We start from the raw sequence: 13,039 nt of genomic DNA, 5'->3' as shown, positions 1-13,039 counted from the left end.
TATTTCTGCAAGTTTGAACGATTGGATTCTGCTTGATAACGTAAAACATTATAATTCAGCTGATCTTGAACTTAAAAATTGAATAAACCACTTGATTCTGACCAAAATATTAAAAACCACACAAAAAATATGCTCTGATGTAAAATTTAACTTATCAGAATTAAGGTCAATTCGTATATTTTTCGCAAGTTATGACATGTGTGATCCCATATTCCAATAATGTACTCCCAAAAGATAATATTCAGTTGAAAAAAATTAAATAGGTTACGCTTTCAATACAATTTTTAGAACAACTTTAAAACCAGAACGACTTGGGGGTAAAATGAACAGCTGGTTCAAACTTTACCCATTTTTTATAAAATTTTGTGCAAACTCGGTATATTGAAATCTATAGCACATATTTGACACAACTAGTGCAAAAAGTTAAGAAAAAGTATTATGCGCACATAAAATAAGATTTTTACTCGAAAAATCGCTTGTTTTAGTACATATTTTACAAATAATTATCCCAGCACATTCCAAATTATATATCAAAAGTTTTAAAAGTGTAGCGTATGAAGTTTGTATTAAATTTATTGGCCTACACTTGAATATATCAAAATTATACATTTTAACTTGTTTTTGAAGACATGTTCATTTTACCCCCATCGAATGTTCATTTTACCCACACTATTTTTCATGACTCCGTTTTCTTGCATGTTTTGTAATCGAAAATAAAGCAAGAAAACTGTATTTTTCACTAATATTTTCTTCCAGAACTCTTAGAATATGTTGCCATCTACGATATTACAGGATGAAAAATAAAGATTTTGTCATATTTCTATTGGAAACGACCACAAACGCTTAGGGTGTTCATATTACCCCCAATTCCCCTACGTATGATTGAAACGTTAGTTATCGCTGACATCACTGCATGCACGCTAGTGGAGAGATTTTAAACGGAAGAAATGAATGGAAAATGAAATACGATTCTAAACTTTGGTACGTATGCAGTGAACTTCTGTGTGAGTGTAATTTTTTATGACCAGGGGTAAGCGGAGCGTAGGTACCATTTTGAGCATTTCGTCACATAAAATAATTTGTACTTTCTATGAGTTATGCTAATTTCATCTTCAACCGACAACTACCGACTGAAGAAACTACTAGAAGTATTCTCAGAGGAACTCCTGCAGGAATTCCTGGAGGAGCTCCTAGAGAAGCTCGACGAGGAATTTCCGGATTTTTACCCGGAGCAACTCCAGTGGAAGTTCTTGGAAGACTTCCTAGATTAATTTTCAGAAGAACTCCTACAGGAAACTCTTCTATCTTCTGGAGATTTCCAACGCATATATTTTTTGGAATCACTAGCAATTTCATCAACCTTGTGAATACTCTCATACAGCTGGAACTACTAGTTCTTTTTTTTCGAAACCCCTCGATATTCCTCCAAAGATTTTTTCATAGAACATGCAGTATCTAATTATGACGTAACGATGGAATTCGCATTTTTGATACTGCTTCTGCGGTTCCTTCAAAAACATTTCCCAGGATTCCTTCAGAGATTCGCCCAGGATTTTATTTCAAATATTTCTTGACGAATTTTATAGTGGCACTTCATTAAATTACACAATAAAATACTGGAGAAATTGTCAAGGATGCCCTGAAATAATTTCCGAATGGATTCGGGGACAAAATTATCTGCAGTAGTTCCTGAAGTAATCTGTTGAGGAGTTTTTGCAGGAATCTGTGGGAAATGTCAGAAAGAAACTCATTGAGATGGCTTTGGAGGGATCCCTAGAAGAATTTTATGACCAGAAAAACAATCAGAAAACAATTCTATACACACTCAGATTCAAATTCGCTGTTCGGTAATTATTTTACAGGAAAAAATCGGTAAAGTGAAAAAACAACCGTTTTCCGGTAATTATCGTTCATTTTACAAGAGTTCGGTACTTTTCTTACCGATAGATTTGTGATTCAGTCAGCATCTGTCAAATAATTTACAGAACGAACTGTGAAATGGCAAGGGCGTAGCCAGAGGGGGCAGGGGGGTGGGCGTGGCCCCCTTTGGCCGACAGATTTTTTTTAAATTGAAGCCAACTCAAAGATTGTCAATAATTCAAGTGTTCCAGAAAAAATATAAAAAAAACTATTCTCTAGACTATTCTAATAATTGAGGTTTTTATCCACAATTATCCAACCTTTTTTTTTCTTGAGAATCACAGGAAATTTCGCCAAGTATTTCTCCAAGAGATCTACTTCAATCTTATCATAGAATTTAACCAAATAACAAGCTTGGATGAATGGTTAAATTTTGTGATGTTTATTCATGGAACACAAAAACAGCATGGCAAGTTTCCGGTAGGGAAAAACAAGGGCTTTGTAGAATTATATGCTGCTATAGAGTGCAGTTATATGTTATTGCTACACGAATTTTCACTTGTATTCAATTCAAACAAACGTCATGCTACGATAATAATACCTGGGATTTCTTTACAAATTCTTTCAAGGACATCTCCAGAAATTCCTTTAGGCAGTGATTCAGGAACTTTTCCAAGGATTATTTAAGAAATTCCTCAAGGAACATATCCAGAATTTGCTCTTTCGTGAATTCTTCCATGGATATCTTGCAGGGTTCAGATAGTTTTTTTGAGGGTTTGTTCCAAGGAATGCTTTAAGAATTCCCCCAAGTTTTTTACAAATACTTCTGCAAGGATACATCGATGAATTCTTTCTGGAATTTTCCATAGCTTCCTTCAGTGTTTCTAGCATGGATTGCTCCAGAGAGTTTTCCAAGAATTCCTGTATGGGTTTCACCAGGCATTTCTCCAGGAATTTCTCCTGGGATATCTTTAGAAGTTTCTTCAGTGATTGTTCCAGTGCTTTTTTCGATAATTCCTCCAGAAATTTCCCGGAGTTCCTTAAATCATTGTACAAAACATTCTCCATCCAAAAATTCCAACATTAATTCGTCCAAAAAATATTGCAGACATGGATGCCTTCATTTTTTTCCTACAGAAATTCTTCCAGGAATTTGTTAAGAAAGCTTTTCTTTACAAATTTCTTTACAAACTGCTTCTAGGATTCCTCCAAGGATTTCTTCACGAATTCCTTCGAGGATTTATCCAAGAATTCCTCCAGAAATTCCGCTAGAAATTCCTCCGGGGTTTTCTCAAGGGATTTTTTTCAGAAATAGAAAAATAATAGAATAAAAATAGAAATTTCCCAGAATTCCCCTAGAATTTCATCCAGCAATTCTTCCAAAAATTCTTCTAGAGATTCCTCCAGAAATTCCCAAAGGAATACCTCTAGGAATTTCTCCAGGAATTTCTCCAGGAACTCATCTAGGAATAATCCTAGGAATTTCTCCAGGAATTGCTCCTGGACATCTTGCAGAAATTATGTCAACAATTCCTCTAGGAATTTCTCCGGGAATTTCTCATGAGATTCCAACAGGAATTGCTTAAGGGATTCCTCCAGAGATTTCTCCATAGAATCTCTTCAGGAAATTCTTTGAAGATTCCTCCAGGAAATCCTGCAGAAGTTTCTCCAAGGATTCTTCCAGGAAATCCCTTAGGGATTTCTGCAGAAATTCTTCAAGAATATTCTCCAGGAATACTTTCAAGAATTTTTCAGGGATTCCTCCAGGAATTACACCAGGAATTAATCAAGGAACACCATCATAAATTAGGGATTGCTTCAGAAATTCTTCCAGGGTTTTTTTCTAGGAATACCTTCTGGAATTTTTCCAGAAATTCCACCAAGAAATCTTCCAGTTTTCCCTCCAGGAATCTCTATAGATATTTCTCTAGGAATTCCGCTAAAACTCGTCCAGGAACTTTTTCAGGGATTTTTACAGAGATTTCTCCAGGAATTCCTCCAGAGATTTCTCTTGAAATCCCTCCGTGAATTTCTCAGGGGATTTTTTTCAGAAATTTCTCCCAGAGCTTCTCCATAGATTCCCCCAGAAATTCATCCAGAAGTTGTTGAAAGAATTCCTCCAGAGGTTCCCTCACGGATTCCGCAATTCCCAAAGGAGAACCTCCAGCAATCCCTCCAAGTTTTTATCCAGGAATATCTCCAAGAACTATTCCAGGAAATTCTTCAGGAATTACCCCAAGAATTTCATCAGGAATTCCTCCAGAACTTTCTCTAGGAATTGAACCAGGAATTGCTCCTCGACATCCTTCAGAAATTATGTCAACAATTTCTCTAGGTATTTTTCCAGAAATTCTTCTGGAGATTTTCTCTGAAATTCTTTCAGGAAATTCTCCAGGAATACCCTCAGGAATATTTCAGGGTCTCCTTCAGGAAATCCTCCAGAGGATTCTGCCTGGAAATCCTCTAGGGATTTCTTCATAAATTCTTTGAGGAAATTCCTGGAGGAATACCATCAGTAATTTTTCAGGGATTCCCCCAGGGACTTCTTTATAAACTACTTCTAGGATTCCTCCAGAGATTCCTTCAGGCATTCTTTCAAGGATTTATCCAAGAATTCCTCCAGAAATTCCGCTAGAAATTCCTCCAGGATTTCAGAAACAGAAAAATAATTGAATAGAAATAGAATTCTCCCGGAATTTCTCTAGAAATTCATCCAGTATTTCTTCCGAGAATTTCTCTTAGAGATTCCTCCTTAGAGTTTCTCCAAAGATTCTTCCAGGAAATCCTCTAGAGATTTCTTCAGAAATTCTTCAAGAATATTCTCCAGGAATTCCTTCAGGAATTTTTCAGGGATTCCTCCAGGTATTCCACCAGGGATTCCTCCAGATAAAATCCTCCAGGGATTTCTCCACAAATTGCTTCAAGGAAACCCCTTGGGATACCTTCAGGAATTCCTTCGAGAATTTCTCCAGGAACTCCACTTGCAATTCCACTAGAAATTCCTCCAGGAATCTCTCAAGGGGTTCTTTCAAAAATAGAAAAATAACAGAAATAGAAACATAAATCTCTCAGAATTCTTTTGGAGATTCCTCTAGATATTCATTCAGTAATTCTTTCAAGAATTCCTCTAAAGATTCCTCCAGAAATTTCCACAGCAATACCACTAGAAACTCCTCCATTTATTCCTCCGGGATGTTATCTAGGAATTTCCCCAGGAAATTTCTTCCGGAATACCTCCAGGAAATACCCCAGGAATTTCTCCTGGAAATCCACTTGGGATTTCTTCAGAGATTCTTTCAGGAAATTCTTCAGGAATACTTTGAGGAAATTTTCAGGGATCCCTCCAGATATTCCTCCAGAGATTTCTCCAGCAATTACTTCAGGGATTTCTCCACGAATTTTTCGAGGGATATTTTCAGAGATTCCAATAGGGAATCCTCCAGAAATTCCTCCAAGGGTTCTTTCAGGAAATCCTCCTGGAATTTCTCAAGGGATTTTTTTCAGAAATTTCTCCAGCAATTCCTCCCAGAGTTCCTCTGGAGATATCTTCAGGAATTTCTCCCAGAATTCTCCTAGGGATTCCTAGAATTCACCCGAGAAATTGCTCAAGGAAATTCTCCAGGAATTCTTCCAGGAATTACGCCAGGAATTCGCTCAGAAGTTTCTACAGGCATTCCTCCAAGGATTCCTGCACAAATTTCTCTAAGATTTCAAATAGGAATTTCTAAAGACATTTCTTATGAAATTTTACTAGGGATTCCGTCCAGAATTCCTCCAGGAATTTCTCCAGAATTTCCTCCAAGGAATCCTCCAGAAATTTATCTAGGATTTCCTCATGAGATCTCTTCAGAAATTTCACTAGGTATCCCTCCCATAATTTATACAGGTATTCGTACAGGTTTATTTTTTGAAATTCTTACAGGAATTCCTTCTGGAATTCAAAAATTTTAAAAATTCTGGAGGAATTTCTCCAGCAAATAGTATTGGAAGATAAATGGAAGCATACAGGAACCAGGAAATTCTAGGTTTATCCTCAAAAGAGTTCGTAATTTCCAAAAAAGTTCAGCTATAATTTCTGATGAATGTTTTGTAGACATCGACAAAAAAATCAGAGCAAAATATTGCACGAGTAAATAAAAATCCTTAAGCTTCCAGAAATTGGCCATCGCTACCAGCACCACGTTGCGTTGATTTGTGTAGATTAGGTGAGCTTTTTTTTAACGTATTGTACAAAATACAACAGGGTTAAGGGTTAAATAAAGCTTTTAGAATATAATGTTATTATATTCAAATTCATCGTGTTGCGTTTAGTTATAAAAGCTAGTAGGTAAATTTTTACTAAGGGTGCTTGACTCCCCCCCCCCCCTGACCGAAAAGCTGGCTACGCCCTTGTCTTCAGCTGTGTCCAAATGCTTTGACATTTGCACGTTGTAGCCAAGAGAAAGGCTTGGTTAGAAATCGATTGAAATCACTAGGATTTTCTACAGGGAAAAGGGAGATGCGATTAAGATTTTGTCTTAGTAAACGATTTGTTGAATTCAACCGGCCATTTCTTGTTTTGTTTCACGATGCCGAAAAGCCATATTCTGATATTGGGAGTTATTCAGCCACTTCATTTTTTAATTTTAGTTATGCTCCCAAAAAGGTTCATCCATTAGCAGTTCCAAACTATCACGCTCGATGAGTTCAGGGTTGGTTACCATACTCCAGGTAATGTTTTTTTCCCACGACCTCCCATAAATATGTGCATAATCTGTCAGTCCCAGTCCTGAATGTATAAAAGTTGTTCATTTCAAACGTACACTACATTTTGTCCAGAATTATTTATTCAATTTTTAATTCGAAGTAAATGGCATCCTAACAAACTGCTTCAACGAAGCTCAGCTTCGGAAATGTATGCACAATGTTTGACCATATCGTTCTGGTGGTGGTAGCATACCCGCTTAATGGAGAAGTGCTGACCATGACCAACTGTTGAAATGGGATCGCATTTCATTCAAATATGTGTCCGCTGTTTACGGCCGGGAAAGCAAGTGGAATATCAACCCAGCAAGATCAAACAGCTATGTTGATATTCAAATTATGAAATTGTGACATAATGACTTATAAAACGAATTCTGGCAATGGCTGTTGAGGGATTTGAGAAGCACAAAGAACACTCAGACCAGTTGTAACAGCTTCTACACATCTGAAACCAGGGAAATAGAATTTGTCAATCCCTCCGGAGAGAGGACACGTCAGGCGATAAAATTATGCAAACTGTTCCGCGTTTCCGCCAGCGAAAATTGTCTATTATTCGCATCACCAGCAGCAGCCAGATCCTGCTGTGAGTAGCAGTGGCATGGTTGTCTCACATGTACATGTACTTACCAACCCATAGCACACAAAAAAAACGGAATACTATAAGTATATACAATCCGCCCATGGCGGGGACCTGGTGCGATATGATACGCGAAAGAACTTAATAAAAATTTATCGTGATGAGACACGGTCGGGCGAGCGACCTGCAAAAGGATGCGGGAGAAAGGATACTTTTGAGCTTTGCGTACGTACTTCAGATAGCGGCAGCAGCCCCCATCACACGATGATATTTCGCATAAATATGTGCATTATAAGGTTATCTGCATAATCGAGTTGAGTGGGCGGGTGTGCGTTTTCATGGGGGAACAGCTTTTGCCTCGTTCATAGGTACCCGTTCGTCGTGGGATCTATTTAGTGATTATTATCTAGGCGAAAAAAAAAGAAATTACGTGCCCAAATTGGTTGTTATGAAGGCAATTCTTTCAGATAATGGTGATATGAGATTTTACAGATAATAACAATAATGTGATTTGATCCCGTAACACCTACCATCGTTCAATGTACCAACCAACGTGGTGCGACTCCATGGTCGTGCGGCTAGTGTCACCCAGCTCTTAGTCGCATCGTGATGAAGAGCATGGGTTCGATTCCCACCGCAGCTGTCGCAGCTGTCAGGAAAAGTTTTCGGCTGTGCCACTGGGCGTTGCATGCTAGTCCGTTATCTAGTGTCGTGCTTCCTTCAAAGAGCGAAAAAGCTCACTAGAAGCATGGAACGTATCCGTTTAAAAAAAATAATGAAACGCTTCCTGTTCAACAGACAGAGGAGTCCTTCCTCGGCGAAAATGAGGCTGGTTTTGTTCGGTCCTTATAATGATGGCCCAGATGTTTATCGTATTCCCAAAAACCCTAATTAATCCACCTAACGATTAGGGCGCCTTTCTCGTGCCTTCGAAACCCCATTAAACAAAACTCAAGTGAAATGTTGACGAATATCGCACTTTCATAGGTTTAACTAAAATCCATTTCATGGCACCAGAAATCATACCTATCGTTATTTGACTTTTGATGTTTGGGCCATAAACCTTTTAAAAAACCGCAATCATGAATTTTGGATTTAAGTTCGCCTTAAGGAAATTCTGTTCGCTATTTTCGAACTCCAGACTTCTTCTGCATTCCAGATATACCCATACTGCATGGATTTAGAGCCTAAAACTCCATTAAACAGCCGCCATTTTGGATATTGGACCGCCATCTTAGTTATTCTGGTTGTTATTTTTAGACTCCGGACATCTTCCCCATACAAAATATACCCATACTACACGGTGTTGGGCCCAAAACTCCATTAAACAGCCACCATCTTGAATTTTTTGCTGCCATCTTGGATTTTACACCGCCCTCTTGGATGTTCTGGTCGCCATTTTTGGAGTCCTGATATCTTCCTAATACCAAATGAACCCCATATTGCATAGTTTTAGAGCCTAATGCTCTATCAAACAGCCACCATCTTGAATGTTAGACTGCCATCTTTAATATTGGGCTGACATCGTGGAATTTCTGATCCCCAGTGTGATTTTCTCACAAAATTCGTCAACCATGCTAAAGGTTACAAAAATCGTCGCAGTTTGATATATTTGATGGGGCTTGGTTCAATTTTATATACAACCAGTTCTACCCCTGCTGATCCGGCTCACTCAGATGGCCATTATTTCGGAATGCCTTGACCGGTCTGGTCCATTTTCAATAGGAAACAATGCAGTAAAACTCCGGTTCGATTCAAGCTATAACCCGAAAAAGGAAAACCGGAAAAATTCTTAGAAAAATATTTTTGGAAGGGAATTTCATAAGCATGAAATTTTCAAGATGTGTTTTTTTTTCGTTCCTGAGAAATGACCAATTTTGTGGAAATTTTTCAGGTGTTGGTTGATTTTTGACCGTCCGTTTCTTTATTTGCACAGAAATGGCCATTACTTAAGAACGATAAAAAACACATCTTGAAAATTTCACAGAATATAGCATATAAAAATTCTATCAACAAATATTTTTTTCGGAATTTTTCCAAATTTCCTAAATAGTTTTTCCGACTTTTCCAACCGATTTTCATCAATAGTGGAAACTTTTGTGAAAAACAATTTTCATTTTGTGTTTTTTTATGGCTGAGAAAATTTATTTACGATTTCACAAAAAAAAACCCTAATTAATCCACTTAGCGGTGATGGTGCCTTTCTCGTGCTTTAAAATATCCTTTCAACAAAACTCAAGCGACATGTTGACGACATTGCCATAAATACAACATGAAAACTGCTTGCTAAATCTACTCAATATGGATACATTTTATATTAGCATAACATCCAATATTCAGAAATTATAAAACAAAATTCAATCCATATAAGTGTCATGAAGCCGCAAAATTTTGAAACGTCATTTTAGATTTTCCGGTCATCATTTTATGACTCCGGATATCTACCCCAACTAAACTAACCGCCATCTTGAACATTGAGACACCATTTTGGATGTCCTGGTATTCATTTTTGGACCTAAAATTACATAAAATAGTCGCCGTATTGAATTTTGGCATGTCGTTTATGATTTTCTGGTTACCAGTTTTGGACGAAGACCTGCATTCTTCCCTATTCAAACTATAGTCATATTGCAGACCTTGTGAAACAGCGGACAGCTTGGGGTTTCTGATTACAAATTTTGAATTCTGAACATATTTTCATACAAAATATGCCCATAATGCAAGAATTAAAAATCCTATGAAATAGGCACTTAAAGCCTGTATCCGCAATATTCGGGACACAGAAACACAGCTGTAACTCTGCAATAGATACATTCAATTTGCTCAAATTTTGTCTAATAACATCTTAAGATGTGTTCATTTCACCTACAAAATTTCATGTGAATCGGTGCAGTACTTTTCGTTGTAGCAACGAAAGAGTAAAATGTGCGCCATTGAATTTTGTACAGCCCCAAGTTTTGCTTGTCAGCGCCGTAACTTTTGAATTTGGCAAAGGAAATGGCTGAAATTTTGAACACAAACCTCTCAATCAACGTTTGTTGCATGGGCAAAATTTCAAAAAAATCGATGCACTATCAACAATTTTATAGTCAAAACATGTTTTAGGACTGAACGTGATTTTAGCCTCTCAGACAGTAATTAGTCAGCACTCTTTATTGTTTCGATTGTACTATTGAAAGTACTATACCAATAATCATGAAATTTTGCAGGCATAATATACACATAATAAACTAGCTTCTGTGAAAATTTCATGAATATTGGCAGAGAAATTCAAAAGTTATGAATAGGCAAAAATCGCACATGAAAAACGCGAAAAATTTTCTCTAACACTCACCCCTATCAACACCAGTAGCTTTCAAACCAAGTGGTCAAAGTTGATGAAATTTTTCAAGAAAGTGTCTCTATAAGTATCATAACTGTTAATGAAATTTCATAATTATCATCACAGAACTTTGAACTGCAGCGTAAAAGCACCATCTACTATGCGAATGAAAATTGGTCATGATTGTACAAAATGCTTAAAACCACGTCTGTTTGTTTTTCATCCACAGTTAAAAGTAATGCATCGATTTTTATGAAATTTGGCACAAATAATAAACATACACCAAAGAGTTCTCAGTCAATTATTTGGCCAATTTTACTGATTCATTACAGAGCTACTGACGTACTTCTGTGTCCCGATTATTGCGGATACAGGCTTTACTTGAATACTGGGCCATTATCTTGGATTTTGGACCGCTATCTTGGATACTCTGGTGTACTCCGAACATATTTTCCATACCAAACACACTTATTTTACATAGTTTTAGAGCTCAAAATTCCTAAAAACAGCCGCCATCTTCTGTTGACGCGATCAAATTCTTATTTTTCCATTCAACGTTGACCCATCCTGCTATAAATTTACGCCTTAGGAATCTGAAATGGTACGATTTGGTGAGATCGCTTTAGTTTTGTCTATATTTTGTTTTCTTTCATATATGTGAACTTAGACCGATTCGTCACTGTTGTTCATACCTAACGTATGTCAGGCCATTAAACAAAGCCACGATTTAATTTTTCACATGAACGTTGGTTCTGCTACACAAAAGCTAGTCTCTAACGTGATCTAAGGCTATTTTCTTGCTAACTGTTCATTAGATTATCAAAAAATCTGCGATCTGATGTGTCGTATAAGGAGTGTATCGTAAAGTAGTTGAAAATGTTTAAACTAGCCTCAAAAATAGTTTAATACAACTTTTGAGTAATTTTATTTTTGGAGATACTGTATAAATCCTTGAAAAAAGAAATGGCTTTTATGATTTTTTAAAAATGTTCTTTTAACTGGGTTTCTAACCTAGATTACTGAACGCATGTTTTTGAATTTTTGCACACCTTCTAAAAAATTGAAATTGCGAAAAAAGTTCGATAATGTTCGAAAATTGTTAATATTTTTGTGCAAATAGATTAAGCTCCAGAATCCTCATGATATAGGCAAATTATTTTTTTCAAGAAAAATCTCCACTGCATTTAAACGCAATTCTTAAAAATGAAAAAAGGCCATTTTTGAGGAACCTCTTTTTTCTATGCTCCTCCAAATCATGTTTACGCAAATAAAAAATAGATAAAATAAAAAATTCGCATTTTTTTAAATAGGGTATGTTTTTTAATTTATGGACGAGTAAGTTAGAGCAAAAAATAGAATTTTATAACCTTTTAAGATATTAAAAGTAGAACTTCAAAGTTTGATTGAAAAATAGACGTTTTTTGGAGTGGACCATTTTGTAGATATAGGAGATTTTTCTATCGAAAATATGAATTTTGAAAGTCGGTGTTGAATGATATGTTATGTGTACATAACTGTTAACAAACACCAATATTTTTCAGATTTTTTATCGTACAAATTTTACTCGCTACAGATTTTTGAAATGTTGAAAAAGCTTAACAAAATTGCATTTTGTGCAGATTTTTATTTTGTGAGGTGTATTCATTTAACCATATTTTCAATAAAACAAAACATTTTCCAAATGTTTCCAAAGTATTCTAAACTTAACTATATTGTGAAGATTTCATAGAAGAACCGAAATGAAAAGACCAACCCAGCTTCGAGATAGAGCATTCTGAACATTTTCAACTACTTTCCGATACACTCCTTATTTGGTTTGGTTTGATTTGGTTCATTTTTATATTTGGTAATATCCGGTGGGATAGCCGAATCTGATTCCATGAGTCATGGAGCATGACACTACCGGTTGTCCCAATTATGGTCTGAGACTAGGAGACTAGGTCTGAGATTATTTTATTGCTTATTTTTCACCTTTACCTAATCACCGCGGTTTCGAAGCCACAGCTGAACCCGCAACACTACCGGGTCTGACCCTATTTTTCCATCGGGATGTCGATAAGTCGTGATCAGTCTTGTTAGAGATCACAGTCATTTGAACCTTTTCGTCGATATTCGGCCTCCTTTGTCTCCGGTATTCGCAACACAATCAATCAAACTACTGTTCGAAACAAAAATGTCAAACGAATGCACTTCGCCACGATAGCGGCTTCGGAAGACGGTTCGGCTTTTGTTATTCCTGTCTTCTTCCATAACAAGAGCTATGTTGCCCATCTGTGTGCCGTATTTAATGCAACATGCAAGAATAAACTCATATTAACATTGATAATCGGAATTGGCTGAGAATCTATGCGTAATGCTAGAATTACACACGTCTCATCGTGTCAGATGACATTGATTTGACTCTTTCTTATGTTTATTGATCTTCGTTCTACTGCTCGTGTTGTGTGTAGGTAAGAGGTAACGGTAGCGCACGAATGTAACAAAGCAAGCTGACACCCGACTGTGGCAACGAAATGAAGGTAGTGAAAAGTGTCGAA

The sequence above is a fragment of the Aedes albopictus genome, chromosome 3 (genome assembly GCF_035046485.1).
Source record: "Aedes albopictus strain Foshan chromosome 3, AalbF5, whole genome shotgun sequence".
Lineage (NCBI taxonomy): Eukaryota > Metazoa > Arthropoda > Insecta > Diptera > Culicidae > Aedes > Aedes albopictus.
The sequence above is the reverse complement of the archived record's forward strand: the minus strand, read 5'-3'. Positions refer to the sequence as shown.